The sequence below is a fragment of the Cryptomeria japonica genome, chromosome 3 (assembly GCF_030272615.1).
Source record: "Cryptomeria japonica chromosome 3, Sugi_1.0, whole genome shotgun sequence".
NCBI classification, from domain to species: Eukaryota; Viridiplantae; Streptophyta; class Pinopsida; order Cupressales; family Cupressaceae; genus Cryptomeria; species Cryptomeria japonica.
This window is the reverse complement of record NC_081407.1, coordinates 20,006,792-20,026,828: the sequence shown is the minus strand read 5'-3', so window position 1 is coordinate 20,026,828 and position 20,037 is coordinate 20,006,792.

The following is a 20,037-nucleotide window of genomic DNA, read 5'->3' as shown; positions in this document are numbered from 1 at the left end:
ATTAGACAAAAGATAATAAGTTTTTGCCATACAAAAGAATGGTGGATGACTTCAAACAGTACTTCGTACACATCACCTTCGAGCAAATACCAAGGTTGGACAATAGAGCAACCAATGCAATGGCCAATATCACTTCACTGCTACAAATTCTAGAGCAACAGAGTCCTTATGAGTTCCTAGTAGAGCAACTGTTTTCCCTGGCCTATGACAATTTTGAATCCCATGTCATATATGCCTTAACCGGTTTAGACTCCCCTCTATACGGGACAATCTATGAAAATCTTAAGACCAATACCTTACCACTCGACCTCTCTTGTAACCAAAAATGCAGCTTTATCTGGCAAGCCACCCGTTATACTTTAGCTGCTGACACGCTTTACCATCGAGGTCTAGATAGTACTCTTCTTCGTTGCCTTGATCATAATGAATCTGACTCTGCTTTACACAAGCTTCACGAGGGTATCTATGGCACGCATTCAAGTGGTCCTACTCTCGCTAAAAAACTTCTGAGAATGGGATATTACTGGCCAACAATGCAAGAAGACTAGATATCATGGAAATGAACAAAATATATATTTACAAGATGTTTTATTTGACAAGAATACATTCCAAATAGCATGCATGCTTACTTATGGTTGTTAATTTTTTCTTATCATATCTCCTAAGTGACTCATGTATGTCTCAATGACTAGAGAAGCAAGGAAGGAATGTGATGTTTTATTTGTCTTCTATCTGTGAGTGAAGTCTTTTACCATGCAAATTTGTCCTACGAAGCAATCAGGTGGCATATCACTGAGGATATTTTGGATTTGTATGGGACAAAGGTTAACTATTTTCTGTTTATGCAAGCAACACTTAGGTCATCTTGGTTCAATTATACCTCAATGCTTGTGTTGTCTTACAATATCAAAATCCATGTAACTTATACTCAGGTCATTATGGTTCAATTATACCATGATGCTTGTATCAAATTTTAACAAATCAAGGCTCGATGATGAAAACAAAGGAAGCACTGGCACTTTGATCACAACAGATGGCAACATTGAGAATGAGAATGCATATTAAGGTTTGCATTAGTTGCACATCATTATCATCTTAATCTTGCATTAGGTTTCATATCATTTTTAATCTTGCATTAGTATCATTTCATTATCATTATCATTGTCATGTCATTATTACATCTCATATCATACATCTCATTTTCAATAAACATCTCATATCATACTTCTCATTTTCAAGATACATCTCATCATCATCATCATCTAGTCACATTCATCATTGAAACCCTCGCATGCATATCTATCGCGTCATCATGGAATCTTTCTTCACTTTCATATCTTCATCACTCTTCCAACTATCATCTATCAAGTCTTATACAAGATATATCATTCCCGAAACCAGATATTTTGATAAACTCTTATATAGGGTATATCGCTCATGAAACTAGACGCTTCGATCATATTTGTCTTATAAAAGCGGTATCGTTCCTAAAACCAGATGCTTTGATCATCTTTGTCTTATACAGGCGGTGTCATTCTTGAAACCAGGCATTTTGATCATCTTTGTCTTATACAGGAGGTGCCATACCTGAAACCAGACTTGATCTCAATCTAATCAATCTTAATCTCAATCTAATCAATCTTATCAAACCCATACATGTCATCACTATCCACTCTTCTATCTTTCAAATAACATTCTTTTTCTTTTGAGAGATCATTCATGCCTTTTGTGCACGAACGATCTCCCGAGGGGGCATTATCATATCAAATCTCGATATCAATTTCATATTAGTTTCATATCGACATCAGTCTCGTATCAACTTTTCATATTAAATCAATTCTTCATATTTGGGACATCATCAATATCCTTCATCAAATATGAGGCATCATATCGACATCTTGACACATGACATCATATCGATCAAATTTTGATAGCATATTCGACATTTTTTCTTTGAATCAACATGTGCACACACGTCACTTCAAAGAGGGGCAAAATGTAGATGTATAAATATGACCACTTTCTTAAGTGAATATTTAATATTCATTTTAACCTCATTCCTCTATTTAATTAATTTCTCTGCATTCATCTATTTGATTAAATAAGTTATTCAATTTATTTAATTAAGTTCACCTAAGCCTTTTCTAACCTTTAATTAAATAAATCACTTTATTTAATTAATTCCCCTTTCTCCCCTTTTAATTAAATTTACATTTAATTAAATTGAACCTTGCAAGTAAATAAATCTAATTTATTTATTTAAATCACCCACTTGTATTTATGCAAGTTGCTTCTATTTTTATTGAAATAAAGTAATTTATTTTAATTAAAATTCTCCTCCATCCACTTGCATTTTCCTACATCTCCCACTTGCCTCCTTAACCCCCTTTTAGATTCTTCTAATCAATTATAATTTAGCCTAATCCATCTCCTAAATATTTTCACAATCCTAAGCAAAGGGAAGTCACTTCTCAAAGCCTTCAAAGTCTTTCAAAACCATTAAAGGCTTTATGTCCTCAACAAGTTAACCCTCAAAGTCTTCCAAACCATTAAAGGCTCTTACATAACCATTAATGGTTAACTCAACCTTCTTGCATGATTAGAGACTTTATCTCCAACTCAGCTCCCATCTAACCCAAGGGTCTCATCAAGCATTCATGGCTTTAACCTTGGTTATCCCTTTAACCCTTGCACAATAGTTTATCCTTTGGATAAAAGCTTTATCCAATGGATGACCCTAACCTAACCTTAACCCTTACCTCCCAAGGTAACCTTCATGTCTTCTCAAGCATTTAATGCTTCTTTCATCTCCTCTCAAGCAACCTCTTGTTGACAATTATCACCATTTCATTGGTAGAATTATAAACATGGATTGATTAACTTTCAATCCTGACCCTTGTTAAGATTATTCGATCTTGACCATCCATTGCCCTATTTTCCCTATAAATAGAGCTCTCATTCTTCATTTTCATATCCAAGTCTTTGTGCATCAAACTTATAGTCTCATAACATTAAGCATATTATCTCTCTTTGATAGAATAACATTTTAGATCATTTTAATAATATTATAATGTTAGATATATCATGTTAATCTCATATCATGTTAGCTTCATCTTAGTATCATTTTCATACTAGTTTAAGCTTCATATAAATATCTTGCATCCTATCATCATCTAATTTCATATCTAAATCATCACTAGGATCTTGGTTGCATTCCATTTAGATCTTAGAATCATTTAAATCTCGTTCTTTAGGTTGTCATCTTAAAGAATCAAGTACTCTTCTAAGCTGAGAGCCACCTTGAATCTCAAAGATCCTTGGAGATAGAGGAACATGAAACGATTTTAAAGAGTTTAGATTCATTTAACTTGTTTTGTTTGGATATCTAACCTCTAATGCAATGTTTCATGTGTGTGTTTGAATTGTTTTCTCCTCTTGCAGGTTGATACCACATTCCAGGCATACAGGTACCTAATTAGTCCTTTATTTTCAAGACCCATACATGCTTGCTTACATTTTGCATTCATCTTATCTTTTTTAGCTACGCCCTAAGTTAATCTTAAGGGGGTGTTGGATTAATTACTACATTATCTAATTATTAATTAATTAGGTCCTAAATAAATACTTTATTCACATAAGCTAAACTTATGTGCTTTTTTTATTTTATTTAATTGGGCTAATAATAGCTTAAGTTATCTGATTCATTATTGCTGGTGTAAATAATGTCTCATAATTACAGTTTACTTTAAGTTGACTTAGGATAATGCATTCATTGTAGTTTGCATATAAGACACTTAGGGAAGTGTGTATCCAGGGAATATGGTTGTAGGTAAAATTCCACCTTTGGTGGGTGATCCACCTTTAGTGGAATATTATATTATTTCTCCCACCTACCCCTACCTACCCTTGTATCTCACTAAGCCACATGTCATCCTTGTGTGATCTCATTTCCCTATGGCCTTGCCTTTATAAGCAAGCTCATTTATATTATAATCAATCCAATTGAATCTAGTTGGGCATTTTGCATCTTGATAGGAATACAATTTATTCTTGTCATGTTTATTCTCTCTTATGTGCTATTCATTTGGCCTCTAGATCTTGGAATGCTATAGGAAAATTCTCATAATTATGATTGTGACACTTGACACTAGCTAACTTAGTATTGCTTCAAGGTTTAGCCTAAGGTCTCATTAATCCTTTCATAAGGATTCATCCATTCACTCATAACTTATCTTTTTGTGCGATTAATACAAAATACTTAGGTTGTGTTGATCAAATTATCTTTACTTGATCTTTCTTTGTGACAAGTGGTCTGCTTGTAGCCAATTCTTGGGACTGTGAGGTTGAATCGTCAACTTTTGTAGTACAATAAATCTTGATGAGGAAGTTAGTAGTTTTTCCTAGAGTTGTCTCCTGAAACAAGTTGCTTAAATTAATAATTTCCAAGGTGTCTTCATAGATGATATATATATTGATGTACATTGAGTGTTCAATGAGGAAGTTCCATTTTGTCTCCACCGTCTCTTTGTTGCATTGACTTATTGTTTTATTCGACTCCTCTTTAGGTATCATCCATTTGCCAGTATTGCATCTAAAATGATGTGAACTAGTCCTTAATTGGGCTATCAACCTTTTTTATTTCCATTTAATATTCACTCCTATGTAAGATTTTATTTTATCATCCTTTATGGGGTTAAGATATTTGACATAGTAAGATTTTTAAGATGTTTGACACTTTAACTTTAAGAGCTTTTGTAATGCTTTTGTAATAGTTTACTATGGTTGTAAAGATGTTTCATGACATTGAGATAGGCGTATCATCCTAAATTATACTTCCTTACAATTTAGTCCACATTTGGGGCCCTCACCTTAGTGTTCATCTCCCAATGCTTAATTAAGACCTGCTATGCTTACATCATGCAAATTTGGCCTTGTTTTCAATTTATACACCACATGGCCCCTTTGTTCTGGCCATAAAATGAGGTAGGAATAGGGTGTGGCGCCTTGGTCCTCATTGGGACCATGGCACCACGCCTTGGTCCTACCTATTCGGGCCCCATTTTGAACCCCTTGAGCATTTCAAAATTTGGGTGGGAAACCTAGCCCCATGTTGGCCTATGCCAGAAAATAAATATATATTTTTTATGGGAAAGAAGGCTTTCCCCTCTCATTTTGTGGGATAGATACAAGGATACAAGGGCAAAATTATAATCATCAAGCATTCAATCATTGAAGTATTCATCATCAAGAATTTCTAGAGGTCTTCAAGGATGCATTCTTCATCCATCAATTGTGGAGAAACATTACATCATTCATATGCAAACATGTGATTAGGGTTTTGTCATGTTCATGCCATTTCATACAACATATGTGATTACATTCAAGAAGCAAAGCATCATTATCAGTCATTGTGGATCTGAGGTATATCCTTCCATTATTTATTTCAGTATTTGCAATATTTCAATCAAAGTTGATTCCTAAACCAAGGTTTGACTTAGGCAAGCCCATGTTCCCAACCTTTTCCCTCTTCTTTCTATGTAAAGGAAATAGGTACGGAGCTGCAACCTTCAGAATTGACATTATTTACAGTGGTGAATCAATCACCCTTTCGTATGTGAAAAGTTCAGAGGACCAAGCCAAATTTTGCCACGATCCCAACATTTTGGGAGATCTTTCAGGGATCGGGTCTGAATCTACTTATATTTCTTAGATCCAAGTGTGTGTCTCAATCTGATGACTATAGCTCACTGTTTCTGCGTTTCCATCCTTCATTTTTAATAGTTTGCCCTAATTTCAACAATTCAACTTACGAAGGAGGGCAAACAAATTCATCCCTTGAATCCAATCAGTATTTTCAGTCCTTATCTTTGCTGGTTTGTGAGTAAATATATTGGATTCAAGCCCCTTTTGAATGTAGTGGTCCTTAAGAGAATATTAGCAGTTTTTGTCCTTCTTGTGGTAGAAACCCTAATATTTTCACCATTATGGACTTGCAAAATTCATTAAAAAAAATCAGCTAATTTGTGATAAAGATTCTTTTTTATATGGGTTGACTTTATTTTGATTGCTAAATCGAATAAAAGGTTGCAAGAGCATTTATATTCCCTTGGACATTTTTGTGGAGCAATGAGGATGCAAGTCAATATTAGCAAGACCAAAATCATGATTTTTTTCCAACTGTAGAAAATAAAACTATCATAAGTTCTACTTCAAAAGAAACTCTCTTGAAGTAGTAACTGAGTACAAATACCTTGGGATTCACTTCAACAACGAGCCTGGTTAAAAGGGTTACATAAAGAAGAGAACTTTAGGAGGTTGGAAAGGTTTATTTGCTTTCCAAAACATATGTAAAGAGACAATCATGGGATTAGAAAACCATTTAAATTCTTTTGAGCTTTTAGTGCTTTTGGTGGTGCTCCAAGGATATGAATTGTAGGTTAGAAACATCTCAAACTCAAAGTGGAAACAAATCTAGAAAGGTCAAAAGTGTTTGATCACAAATAAGTACAAAATAAAAAGTTCATTTTTCTTACGATGTTATGTTGAGTGAAATGGGACACCTATTATAAGAAAAATGTCTATGGTGCATCTCATAAGGTATTTAAAAATAATTAAATAAATGAAATTTAGTAGATGGCCTAAGGTTGTTCTCAATGACAACATGAGCAAAAGAAAAAAAAACATGGATGAAACAAAATAGAAAATTAATGAGCAAATGAAATAGTTACTTGAATGCTTGCCCACACAAACAATAAAGAGATAGAAGCTTTTGTTTTATATGAGTTTTGCAAGGGTATATAGGCTAAAGTGCTAGGGAAAAAAGGAAGTATTATCTTGAAGAGTTCAACCCTGTGTGATTATCAACAAAAAGTGTACATAGTAGCCAATATTTCATGTAGAGAAAATAATATTATTAGTCAATTAAGAACCAACTCTCATGAAATCTGATGTGAAGTGAGGAAGTGGAAAAAATATGAGAAGAAAATGTGTAATTTTTTTACAAAAGTGAGGCATTGAATTTTTTTTTTAAAACTTTATTTTGGAGTGTGATGCCTTTGTGGTGATTAGAGACATGCATGGCAATATAATTAGTGTAGACACCTAAATTTGATTAATTTAATTAATTGAATTTAGTTATCACAAGCACCTTTAATTAAATAATTACGCATTATTTAATTAATTAGTGTTCCCTCCTTCTAGCTCATTAATTTCATTAATTGAGATATAGTCCCCTTTTACTTAATTATTGATATTCATAAATCAATCAATTAATTAAATTTGCCCCTTTCTTCTATTAAATACATCAAATGCATAAATTTATTATTTAATTCTTTTTCACTTTTTCTTCTTAATTCCCTCACAGAACTAATTAATTCTATTTTCTCACATGTCTCCTAACTTTAATCCTCCTCTATCCCTCATCCAACTCTTCCTCTAACTTAAACCACCTAGCTAACCATAGGTTTTAGTCAACATTCTAAAATATCTTAAATATCCTAATATTTGAGGAAATATCTTGATATTTGAAAGTGAGAGCCCTTTTAATTAATTATTTAACAATCATAAGTCATTTAATTAATTAAATTCACCTCCTTCTTCTATTGAATAAATCAAATGCACAATTTGACTTTTTAATTCATCTTTTGTCCATTTCCTTCTTTTTCCTATTAATTAATTCTATTTCCTCACATGTCTCCTAACCTTAACTCTCATCTAATCCTTCCTCTAAACGTCGCCTATTGGCTTAACCATAGGTTTTGGTCAACCTTATCCCTTTCCTTCACCATATGTCCACATTCCTTAATATCTTGAATTTCTTAATATTTGGGGAAATATCTTAAATATCTCAATATTTGAAAATGTCTTCATATTTGGAATGGAAGCTTCTTATTTGGGTGTCTCTCTCCCAAATAGGCATGTGTCCTCAAGGACACTTGTCATTATTTTATCTTAATCATCTTGATATTTGGAAATATCTTCATATTTAGAATGGAAGCTTCTTATTTGGGTGTCTCTCTCCCAAATAGGCATGTGTCCTCAATGACACTTGTCATTCTTTTCCATGACACTTTCCCTTCTCAAGGACACTTATCATTTCCATCTATGACACTTGCCCTTCTCAAGGACAAGTGTCTCATTTAGTCAACCTTATCCTCTTTCCTTCACCATATGTGTGCACCTTCTAAAATATCCTAATATTTGGAAAAAATTACTAAAATTTGGGGAAAAATCCTAATTTTCTTGATATTTGGAAATATCTTCATATTAGAAATGGAACCTTCTTATTTGGTTACCTCTCTCTCAAATAGGCATGTGTCCTCAAGGACACTTGTCGTTCTTTTCCATGACACTTTCCCTTCTCAAGGACACTTGTCATTTCCATCCATGACACTTGTCCTTCTCAAGGACATGAGTCTCATCTTCATGCCTCCTCTTCTCCTAACTTGGCCTATTTAATTCCCTCATTTTCCTTCACAATCCATCTGTTGGGTATTTAATCATTACCCATGTGGTATGTTTATTTGTTTTAAGTTTGTTATTGTTTGATATCATATTTAGGAACTTGTTAACATATTGTTGAGGCTGTCATACTGGAACTTCTACAGGTTTTCTCATATTCTATTTTATAGATATTTATTTCCAATCTAATGAATTGGTTCAAAGTATTTACAAACACTGACATGGTATCAGAGATTGAATCATTCTTGTGCATGTGTGGAATTTTGATGCTTCATCTGCAACTTGTTGCGTAGCTACTGCAGTTTATCAGGAAAGGTATTGGCCACGTCATCCACTTTCATTTTCATACCGTTAAAAAACCAATTTAATTACTCGCATCCATACACTTTGCATATCATTTTAGCTCAATCTAGCTTGCATACTCATCATCATGGAGCACATCTAGCACCCTTGGAGCACATCAAGCACACATCAAATCGAAGAACAATCAAATCAAAGGAATAAAATGGAGTTTGCATTTCTATCTGTTTTTGTCAATTATGCTTCATTTATTCCTTTTTAGCATCCTAATCTTGAGTGTTTGAATAATTTGTGTGTGTTAGATTGGTATCTTTGTTATTTTAATCATCTTTATTTTGCACTCACATTTTTACTCACAATTATAACTTTCCCTTGACATAATTTATTAGTTCCTCCTATACTTATGTATTCATTCAATTCTATTTTTTCAATAATTTAACCAATCATAATGTAGAATTAAAAAATTTGAACAAAACTTCTATAATTATATTCAATTCTTTATTTTAAATAATTGTACAAACATCATTTATTTGTCTTTCTATTGATTAGAGTAAGAACAAAAATCAAAACTATCATTTTTTATATTATATATTTCAACTTATTAACCAAATGTTAAACATGACAATAATTTTTTTTAAAAATATGATGCATCAAAACAACAATGCATACCATGAAAAGTACAAAATATCTATTAACCCTGAAAATATACCGGTTGAATTATAAATTACAAATATTCTTCTTTTAACTATATTATTAAAAATTTAATTTATAGAGAGGTGAGAATAGCAACGAGGTGAGAATAGCAACAACCATACTTTGCCATATTATTAAATATTTATTTCATATTTTTAATGAATATTATAATAATCTTTACTAATTAATTACTTGGTATGTGAATTGCTTTTAATTTTGTGGTTTATTTTATATTTAATTTTGATTTTTGAATATTTTTTAGATAATCTTAGCCTTTGTTTTTAATTGTTTTGATTGTAGTTGTGTTTTTAAGTAATATTTATGATATTGAAAAGTTATTTTTTCAATTTTAATTTTTTTTGGTATTTTATATATATATACAGAGAGAGAGAGAGAGAGAGAGAGAGAGAGAGAGAGAGAGAGAGAGAGAGAGAGAGAGAGAGAGAGAGAGAGAGAGAGAGAGAGAGAGAGAGAGAGAGAGAGAGAGAGAGAGAGAGAGAGTGTTTTATAATATTTTATTAAGTAAAATAAATATTATATGAAAATATAAAAGAGTAAATCATTAATAAGTACAAATATAAAATAATATAATAAAATTTATTTTGTATATTTATAGTCATATTTGCATTCATTTGTATTAATCATTAAATGTGTTTATACATTTCTCAAGGGTATTTTCAAATATTTTGTGCGATATGAATGCAATAAAACAATTTTTAAAGTTCAATCTTTTTGCGACAAGTACCTAAAGTCTATAACAGTACTTCTCTATAGATCACGAGTTGAAGATAAGTTCTATAGGATAGAGTTGTAAAGACACCATCATGCTACACGAGACACAGTTGCACACAAAGATGACCCAAATACTTAATGTCGTCTATCGATCCAATGAAATTTAAACTAAAATAAAGTGATACCAACATTCACAAATGACTGAACTTCTTAAATCACATCCTTGCATTTTCTATTCTATGAATAAAAGAAAGTGTGTACTATGTCATTCCTATGGATATGAGACAACAATTGGTATCTATCCCTTTCTATCAATATATCTTTACCATTGTTTAGTCCCTACGGTGAGGTTGGTAAACTCACAGATAAACAAAAGTATTCAACACGTACGAACAACACGTGTGACAAGAACATTCATGTATATTAAAGCATAAATAACACTTACAAGAAACACAAATATGGCAGAATTATGGTATCTTTATTTTATTCCCAATATACCAGTACAATGCTAGCTTTCTGAGGTTCAATCCAACTATATAGACCTGACAGTTGGCCAAGCTGCCAACTGTCACAACCTATCAACTACCAACTACCCCACAAGAACCTCTTGGCGACCCATACATAACAAAACATAAACACCCCAAACAACTATAAACTACAAGTGTTATTAGCCCCTAACATTAGCCCCCTGAAAAAGTAGTTGTCTACCAGACGCCTAGAACAAACAGGAGCTGGAACTACAAAACAAAAGACACTAATACTTATGAGGGGGAGGAGGCCTCCTTGTCGTGGCCAAAGAAGAAGGATGTCGTCCCATGTGGAGCTAGAGGTTCTTCTCAGTAGTCAACTGTTGCTCACGTGCCTTCTTGACCATGTGTGCAGCCTCCAATAATTTATTGTCCTTCTGCTCCACTTGCAGAGTCAAGTCAGTCATCTTCATTGCAAGTGCCTTCAACTTTGCCTCTTGCCTATTGCAATGGGCGTCCTAAGTGGCCACCTTCTCCTCCAACTCAACCCTCAAGTTCTTCTCGACTGTGGCCAACTGTACACGCTATTCCACCTCCTCCAATCTCTTAACGTACAACTTTTGTTCATGTTGCTCCATCTTAATTTGTCTCATCTGCAAGTAGACATCTCGAAACAACCCCTCCATCCTGCGCAAGGTGGCTCCCAAGGTGCCAACTCCCTCCACCAGTCGCATGTGTTTCCACCCCTATGCCATCTCTGGCGTATCACTATCTGGCCACCCCCACTGCTTGAAGTGGTGTGCAAAATCCTCCTCGCACCCTAAAGCAATTTTGGGGGTGTAAATTTCACCCGAGTGCTTCTGCACCATACTCACAACCCTCCATTCTTTGGTTTCTCTCCTTCCTCCTCCCCTTCCTGTTGTTGTGACTTTGCTTCTTCTTCTTCCTCTCCTCCGGCATTGTGCGGTGCCATGCAAAATCCCTCATCCCCACTCTCATGTTCCTCTGCTTCCTCATCTGAGTCTTCCATGCCACTATATTCTTCCACTTCTACTACTACGTCCAACTTCCTCCTCCTCTTCACTGGTTGCATGGCATCTCCAAGGGTGTCCAGGTGAATATAATAGTGCAAGGAGGGTTTGTTGGGTTCCACCCTACCACATGGCTCAAAAGTACCCCACATTTATGAGGGTGCCTATGTACGTACTACATCCATAAACAAACTAATGACATGGTGGCACATATAGAATGTTATATGCTCTGGGTTGAGGAAATCATGAATCCTCTCAGATAAGAGTTGTGCCCAATTATAGACCTTACCACACTTGATGTCGTTCATCAGTCCTATAATCCAGATGGCTATGTCAGATGCTCGGCTAGCCCCTGTAAGTCTTCTTTTCACCAAATCCATCAACATCCTCCACTCTCCGGGTGCAATGAAAGCCCGCTTCAATCCTCTACTATTATTTGTAGACCAAACACTCTTCCACTTTTCTTTCATCAAATCATCCCTGCATACCAACTCCAACAACCATTTCTTTTTCTCCCTGGTGAGCTTCTTGGTTGGTTTCATTGCAAATGCTCCCTTATCGGGTATACCAAATTCCCTGTTGAAGTCCTCAGCTTTGAAAGAAATCCTTACTGTGCAGCCTTGGAACTGAATAATGGAGGCTCTCTCATGGTGGTTGTATTCGAACACCATAGTACGAAGCACAGGTTCAAAATCCTTAATATTAAACATCGTCATCTGGATGGTGTGGTCCACCTATGCTTTCCAGAGAGAATCTTTTATCACATGGTCTGAAGGGTTTTCCTCCCACCAAGTACAACATTCACTGTCGGTCACACTCTCAAAAGCCACACTTTCTACAGTGATTCCTTCCGGGTCCTTATTTTTGGCCTGATCTTCACCTTCTTGTTGCTGCTGCTGCTAGGCTCTGTAGCTGTCATGGTGGCACTATGGTTGCCTTGCCCTCCACACTGATTTTTTCCTTTGTCACTTTATGTTCCCTAGCTATTATTATAATAGTCCAAATTTGTTGCGCGACTGGGTCCCCCCAGCTAGTAAGGACCATCGTACCAAATTTTCTACCAAGCCTATTGTAATTCCTGCACGTGATACTTCCAGATCATACGACTTCTTCAACTTGTACGAAATCTACCCACAGCTCCATATGGATGGCTCTAATTCCTGCACAGATGCCTTCGATTCTTTTCTACAACTACTCCCTGCATGTATGGACACCAACGCTGAATTTATTGTACGGTTGTTGATTGTACGAGGTACACACCCCCTTCTGTTGGTCATACGGTCTTTCTTGTTCTCCTGCTAGTTTTTGTATGCTATCGTACAGATCGTTATGCTCCCTACAGTGTCTTGCAAAAAAAAAATTCATACGGTATGACCCCCACAAGTTCATACACGTGCGGTGTACGGACTCCCTGGTTTGATGGTCGTACACCATACGGATTAAAATGATGCACTTCGTGTACCACTTCTCCTACCATGCTCATATGTGTTGACCATACGAGCTCCAAGTTGGTTCGTACTGATGAGTCTGTTGACTGTACAACCTTTGCTTGGGATGCTTTACAATGTACAGATCCGTACAATCATGTACTTCGACTTCTACCTTCACTCGATTTCCTTCCTTTGCAAATTTTTCTTCTACAAATTCGATTCCTCTTGTGTAATGTGTAAAAATGGGCTCTTTGGAGATTTTTATAATCATTTGCGATTTCCAGGGTTAGGGTTAGGCATAAATATTTAATTATTTTTTAATAAAATAATCTCCTTTTTATTAAATGTATCTTTCCTTTATTTACTTCCATCATTTTTTCCATATCTTTAAATTTCCTAATACTTGCTAACCCTGTTCCTTTTATTTTTTCCATATGCTTTTCTTTTTCAATTTTAAATACCCCCTTCCTTAGATAATTTTTTAAAATCTTCCCTCGATAATGTTTTTTGAATTCAATTTTTTGTACCTTCAACTTACTACGGTTTCCAAGGGCCCGTTTTTGTCATTCTACTCTCTCATTTTGATCTTCAGAATATCTTATCTCCTCTTTTGACACCTCTACATAACATTTTTTCTCCCTTGGCTTCCTCTTTGATGTACGGATACTTGATTTTTTCTTCACTTTTCCCTTGTCATTCATTCTGATTTCCTTCCATCTTTTATTTGGTCCTTTGTTGACCTCCTCTTCCTCTGTGTTCCTTTTCACTACTAAAGGATCATCCTGAGACCTTAACTTTATCTTTGAATCATGCAGCCACATACATACATGCGACAACCTCCTGTAGCATTCTTCTGCACAACACATCCCCACATATTCCAAATCCCATATCTTATCCACCAATGGAGCGGGTCCCACTCCCATGTACCACCCATCGACGTACTAGCCTCCATACTACTGGTACCACGTTACCCTTTCCCCGTTCACCTCCGAGGGTCCCGCGGATTTAGGTATCACCCGGTATAATGAATTGGGTTTGGCCTCCAATTCTCTTGGTTGGGAGGCTATGATGAACAAGTCTTTGATTTTCAGCACCATCTTCAAACAGGGATCTAGTGTTGCCCCGTATTCCTCTAGGTCAATTTATTCCTCCAGGTCTGCAAGTTCTCTTTCCTTATTTGCATTATCGGCTTTCCTCTTGGCTTTGACTTCTTCATTGATATCATATGCTACATACCCCTCTCGAAGGCCTTCATATGGATCCCTCTTCCTCCAATAACCTGAAATCTGTACTCAAACAATCAGATCCCCAAAGTACACATTTGTCAAGTGTTTATGGATCCTTGGAACCGCAACACCTTCCATCCGCTTTGGCACAAGTCGTTTTGCCATGAATGTGAGCAGTTTGACCCACTCTTCATCCCGGATAGGGCTTTGCTTTCACCACTGAGTCTTTCTCCATTTCCCTACTCTGCCCGATGGTCCAATCTCCTCTTGTGGCATATCCCAACATGTTGATCACTATCACAGGTTTGTTTCATTCTCTATAAACTTTTAGTTTCGAACCATTCACTGGGTCTCTGATTGGGTTGTCATCCAAGGTAGATAGTTTTACTGCTTTGTTCTTCCCGACCTCCTTGATCTTATAGGGTCTGAGCCAATGAACCTTGAACTTATCTGATCGCAGTTTGTTATGGCCATTATACTTCAAAACCAACTACCCAGGTCGGAAGTTCACCAGCTGTAGGTTGTTGTCATGCTAAAAATTTTGCCACCATTGCACTACCTTCATTGCCCATTGTGCCATTATCCTCTATTTTTCCAATTTCACCAAGCTTTAAAGCCTTGCACTCAAACTCTCTTCATCATCGAGTCTATTGTCCACCACCATCCGCAAGCTTGGTACGGTGTACTCGGTAGGTACCACAACCTCCTACCCATACATGAGCTGGAACAAAGTATGCCCCGTAGTGACTTTGTAGGTTGTGCAGTAATCCCACAGTACTGTCGGAAGCCTTTCTTCCCAATCCTCCTGCTACACCCTACACGACATAGATTATTGACACCAACACCCTTTTGGTCACCTCTGCTTGTCTGTTTGCTTAGGGGTAGTACGAGCTAGAGAGATTGTGGAAAATATTAAACTCAATGATCATGGTACGGATTACTTGGTTGATGAAATGCACTCACCGATCACTTGTGATTTCAAGGGGTATCCTATACCTGGTGACAATTTGTTCATACAAGAACCATGTTGTACAAGGAGTAGTGTTATCTGGTAGGGCTCTTGCTTCTGCCCACTTTGATAAGTACTCTATAGCTATCACAATGTATTTGCACCTATCCATATTGCTTGGCTTCAAGGGTCCCACAAAATCCATACCCCACCTTTCAAATAGCTCATGCGGCTAGGAGGGGAAGAGGGACATGAAGTCTCGCTTGTGGTTTCCCTACATGTTGGCAAGTGTCACACCCGACCACCCACTCTTGAGCATCAATGTGTAGAGTTGGCCACCACAAACCAACCAGAAGTACTTTTCGTGCAGTTACATTTGGTCCCATGTGTCCCCCTGCTAATCTGTCACGTGCTTCCTTCAAGACACTAGGGATTTCCTCCTCCATAACACATCTCCTCAATATTTGATCAAGTCCCATTTTATATAAAATACCATTGATTAGTTGGAAGGTCTTACTCTTCAGTGTCAGTTTTCGTCGTTCCCTCAATGACATCTCCTATGGAAATGTGGAAGTAGAGAGGTATTGGTTGATCTTCTCGTACCATGATGGTAGTGTAGCTAGGAAATCGGAAATCATCAAAGCAAAGGTCAAATTAAGCTCAATCACAAAAGCAGTTTGCAATGATCAATCCTAACACACTCAATAAAGACATGAAAATGAAACATTCAAAACTAAAAACTAAGCAAACCAGATGCAGATTCGAATGCTTCCTTCATGCGGCTCCATTGTCCTTCTTTCTTCTCCAAATAGCTTTGTTGTGGGTCTCACCTACTAGTGCATGATCATGATATGAAAGCAAGTAGACAAGATGATTGCTCAAGAGTACTCGAAGCGTGATTGATTCCACAAAGTGATTATTCTCATTCTCATTAGTTGGGATTTGAAGAAATTCATCCAATTTAGAGACAAATTGGAGAGATGGATCAAATTAGCATGATTCAATTCAAATAGAAATTGCAAATCAAAAATGTCAATTATGACAATTTATGACAAATTATGCACTTTCTATGCAAAATTTGATTGATTGATAATTCATGACAATTTATGACAAATTTCTATGTCAAGAATTGATTGATTGTCAATTATGACAAATTATGAAAAATTTCTATGTCATTCCCATGAAATTAGGAGAAAAATAGGAGAGAATTGAAATTAGGAATTTAGAAAAATAGAAAATTAGAAAATTGATGAAAATTAGGAAATAGGTAAATTAATTAATAATTTGTCATTTATTAATTAATTCACAAAAAGAGGAATAATTAGCCAATTAAATGAACATTTAATTGTGATGAGAAGACTTAGGATAAATAAATAATTTATTAATCCTAGAGAGAGAAATGACAAAAAAGGTTAAATGATTAAATCACGAAACCCTAGAAGATGAATTAGCAATGCAAGGATGACAATTAGGTCTTGATGAAAGATAATTGACTCGATCATGATTTTGATTAACAAAGAACCAATGTGATAAATGATTTGATAAATGCGCCAATTGACGAGGAACAATGACTAATTGATCCAAATTGACATAATTGAGACAAACAACGATCGATGACAAATCGATCGCAAAATGACAAGATTGACAAGAGGACAAGAATCGATGACAAAATAGATTGCAAGATGACAAGATTGAAAATGGCAACGATCAATGACAAATTGATCGCAAAATGACAAGATCGAACATAACAACAATCGATGACAAATCGATCGCCAGATGATAAGATTGATAAGAGGACAAGAATCGATGACAAAATAGATTGCAAGACGACAAGATTGAAAATGACAACGATCAATGACAAATTGATCGCAAAATGACAAGATCGAACATAACAACGATCGATAACAAATCGATCGCCAGATGATAAGATTGATAAGAGGACAAAACCCTAATTAGGATTGACGATGTCCAAAATGATGACAAATGAGCACGCACATTGATATGATAGGATAAAATCGATCAAAATCATAACTGGATAGTGTTGTCGACAAGACCAAATTTGAGAGCGAGACGAATGAAGAATGTAGAAGAATGACTCAATGCTCGCAAATGATAAAAACCAAGTGCGTGACATAGGAGAAATGTTAATGCGACGCAAAAATCTAAAATGAGGCAATGCGCAAATGTTAAAGTATGACTCCGCAAGCGTTGACCATTTTTAGGTGTCTACATTTTGCCCCTCTTTGAGAAAATGCGATTTTAAGCATTGTTTCAAATAACAATAATGAAAATGCCCCAAACAATGACAATGACATATGCATGCCCCCTCGAGGAATTGGCCGGATACATGCAAAAAATAGGCCAATTGATCGATAAAAATGATAGGATCGAACAGACTAACAATCGGATACCAGATGCATGAGGGACAAGCAATTAATGACACAAAAGACCGTGACCAACATAAGATGGAGAGGGTGCACGTCCATCTATGCACTGACAAAGATCTATAAATGAGACCAAGAGAGTGAAAATTGCTCATTTGCACTAGCCCCCAAGAGGAGAATTTGTTGTTCTGGAAAAGGACACTTTCAGAGAGATGGCGAACATTCCAAGGGCAGATCACCTCGGAGAATGTGTACGCACATTCAAATGACCGAACGACGCAGGAGTAGCGGTATGTATCTCAAAAACCCATGTTTTCAATTTCATGAATTTTGATTGCTTGCGGGACATTGCGGGGCCCACAGGGAGTGCAGAAACTGACTTCTGCGCCTATGTAGGGCGAATCCTGCACTTGTGTGAGGTCTTCTGCACTTGTGTAGGGTACACAGGTGTAGGTTACATGACACAGGCGCAGGTTCCTTGACACAGGCGCAGGTGTGCATTGGAAACTCAATTTTGGTCCAAAACGACATGCGAATGATCCGAAAAGGGGGAATAAGGGTAGGATAAGTCAGAATAGATGAAAAACACCCTGATGTGGACATGAAAATGAGGAAATGCAACCCATAGGAGCAAACCCTAAAACTGACAAAATGTGCCCCAATTGTGATGCAGAGTCGACAATATCCATTGATCACGCGAGAGAACCGACCGGACTGCTTCATGCTACGACATAGACTCAGGAGCACGGACAAAGATACATTAGTAGGACTGGGGATATACTATATCACGTTCATGCCCGAGATTAGGGCAAACACAGGACTGCTTACTGCATTGGCAGAGCGATGGCATTTAAAGACTTCCTCCTTCCATCTGGCGATTTTGACACTAGAGGATGTATGGCGTATCCTCCGTATTCCAGTTCATGGAGAGATGATAGAGTATGACCCAGTGACAGGGAGAGATGCTTTGTGTAGATTATTTGAGTGCGACGCAGAGGATCTGGACATTGTAGAGAGGGAGAACGGCTGGGAGACCATGGCATCAGAGTATGATCGACGATATGTGGTGATAGCAGTGGTGATAGCATGTCTACTAGCAGGGGACAGACGAGGACATGGATTCCCTATTGGATGGGGAAGAGTGCTAGAGCAGATGGTGATAGAGGGGACGGTCTACGCATGGGGACCATGTGTACTGGCTATGTTGTATATTCAGCTACATCAGATAGCATATCAGGGAGTTTAGACTTTGAGTTGTGGAGTCACATTGTTACAGGTATGGGCATTTGAGCACATAGCCATATGTCGACCGATTGCAAAGAGACAGGTAGTACCACATCGACCATATGTGTACTACTATGGGGGAGCACTGAGACAGGGTCCTTTTGGATACATATTGTACTGGCGACATGAGCTAGACAGATTGAGAGAGTTCATATGGAGGTCATATCGTGATTGTCTGGGATGGTCAGATGACAGTGAGGAGTTACCGTATTGCAGACAGGAGAGGTACCTGATTGGGCGACCAGTGAATCACCAGAGAGTGATTGAGTTGTACCTACCAGAGAGAGTCAGACGACAGTTTGGAGAGAGGCAGGATGTACCTAGGAGGACTACACACTTTGCCCGATCTCATAGAGAGACGAGTCAGTGGGGGAGTATGATTCAGCCACACATAGCATATGTTGACTTCTCACAGCTACAACAAAGATAGTGGGATTGGAGATCAGATGTGGTTGACGCCGGGACAACAGAGGAGTATGAGAGATGGTTTGCACGACTACGGCCAGTGCCATTGACAAATCCAGATATTCCAGTACCGAGGCGACAAGAGGACTTCCCACTCACAGGAGAGGAGGAGGGAGATGATGAGGACGAGGAGGATGAGGGCGGGGATGAGGATGATGGGGATGATGAGGATGGAGATGAGGATGATGGAGATGATGAGGATGGAGATGAGGATGATGGGGATGACGAGGACAGAGATGAGGGTGGGGAGCAAGAGGCATTGCAGGATATACCCATAGAGCCGAAGACAGCTAGGATAGAGGAGATGGAGATGTGCAGGGCTACCATAGCGAGTCAGCATGATAATATTGCAACTTTAGAGAGAGAGCATGAGCAGTTCAGAGCGAAGATAGCCAGACTCACAGCGGCTCGAGATGCAGCAATAGCTCAGGCATAGCGAGAAGAACAGAGAGTCACTGAGTATATTGGGTCGATTCGGGATGCCAATGCACGCAAGATGGCACAGATGTTGGTAGAGACCGAAGAGGAGATACGCCATTGGAGGACACTATATGAGAGCACAGTCCCACTAGAGCAGAGAGCAGCATCATATTGGACACGATCAAGGACAGAGAGT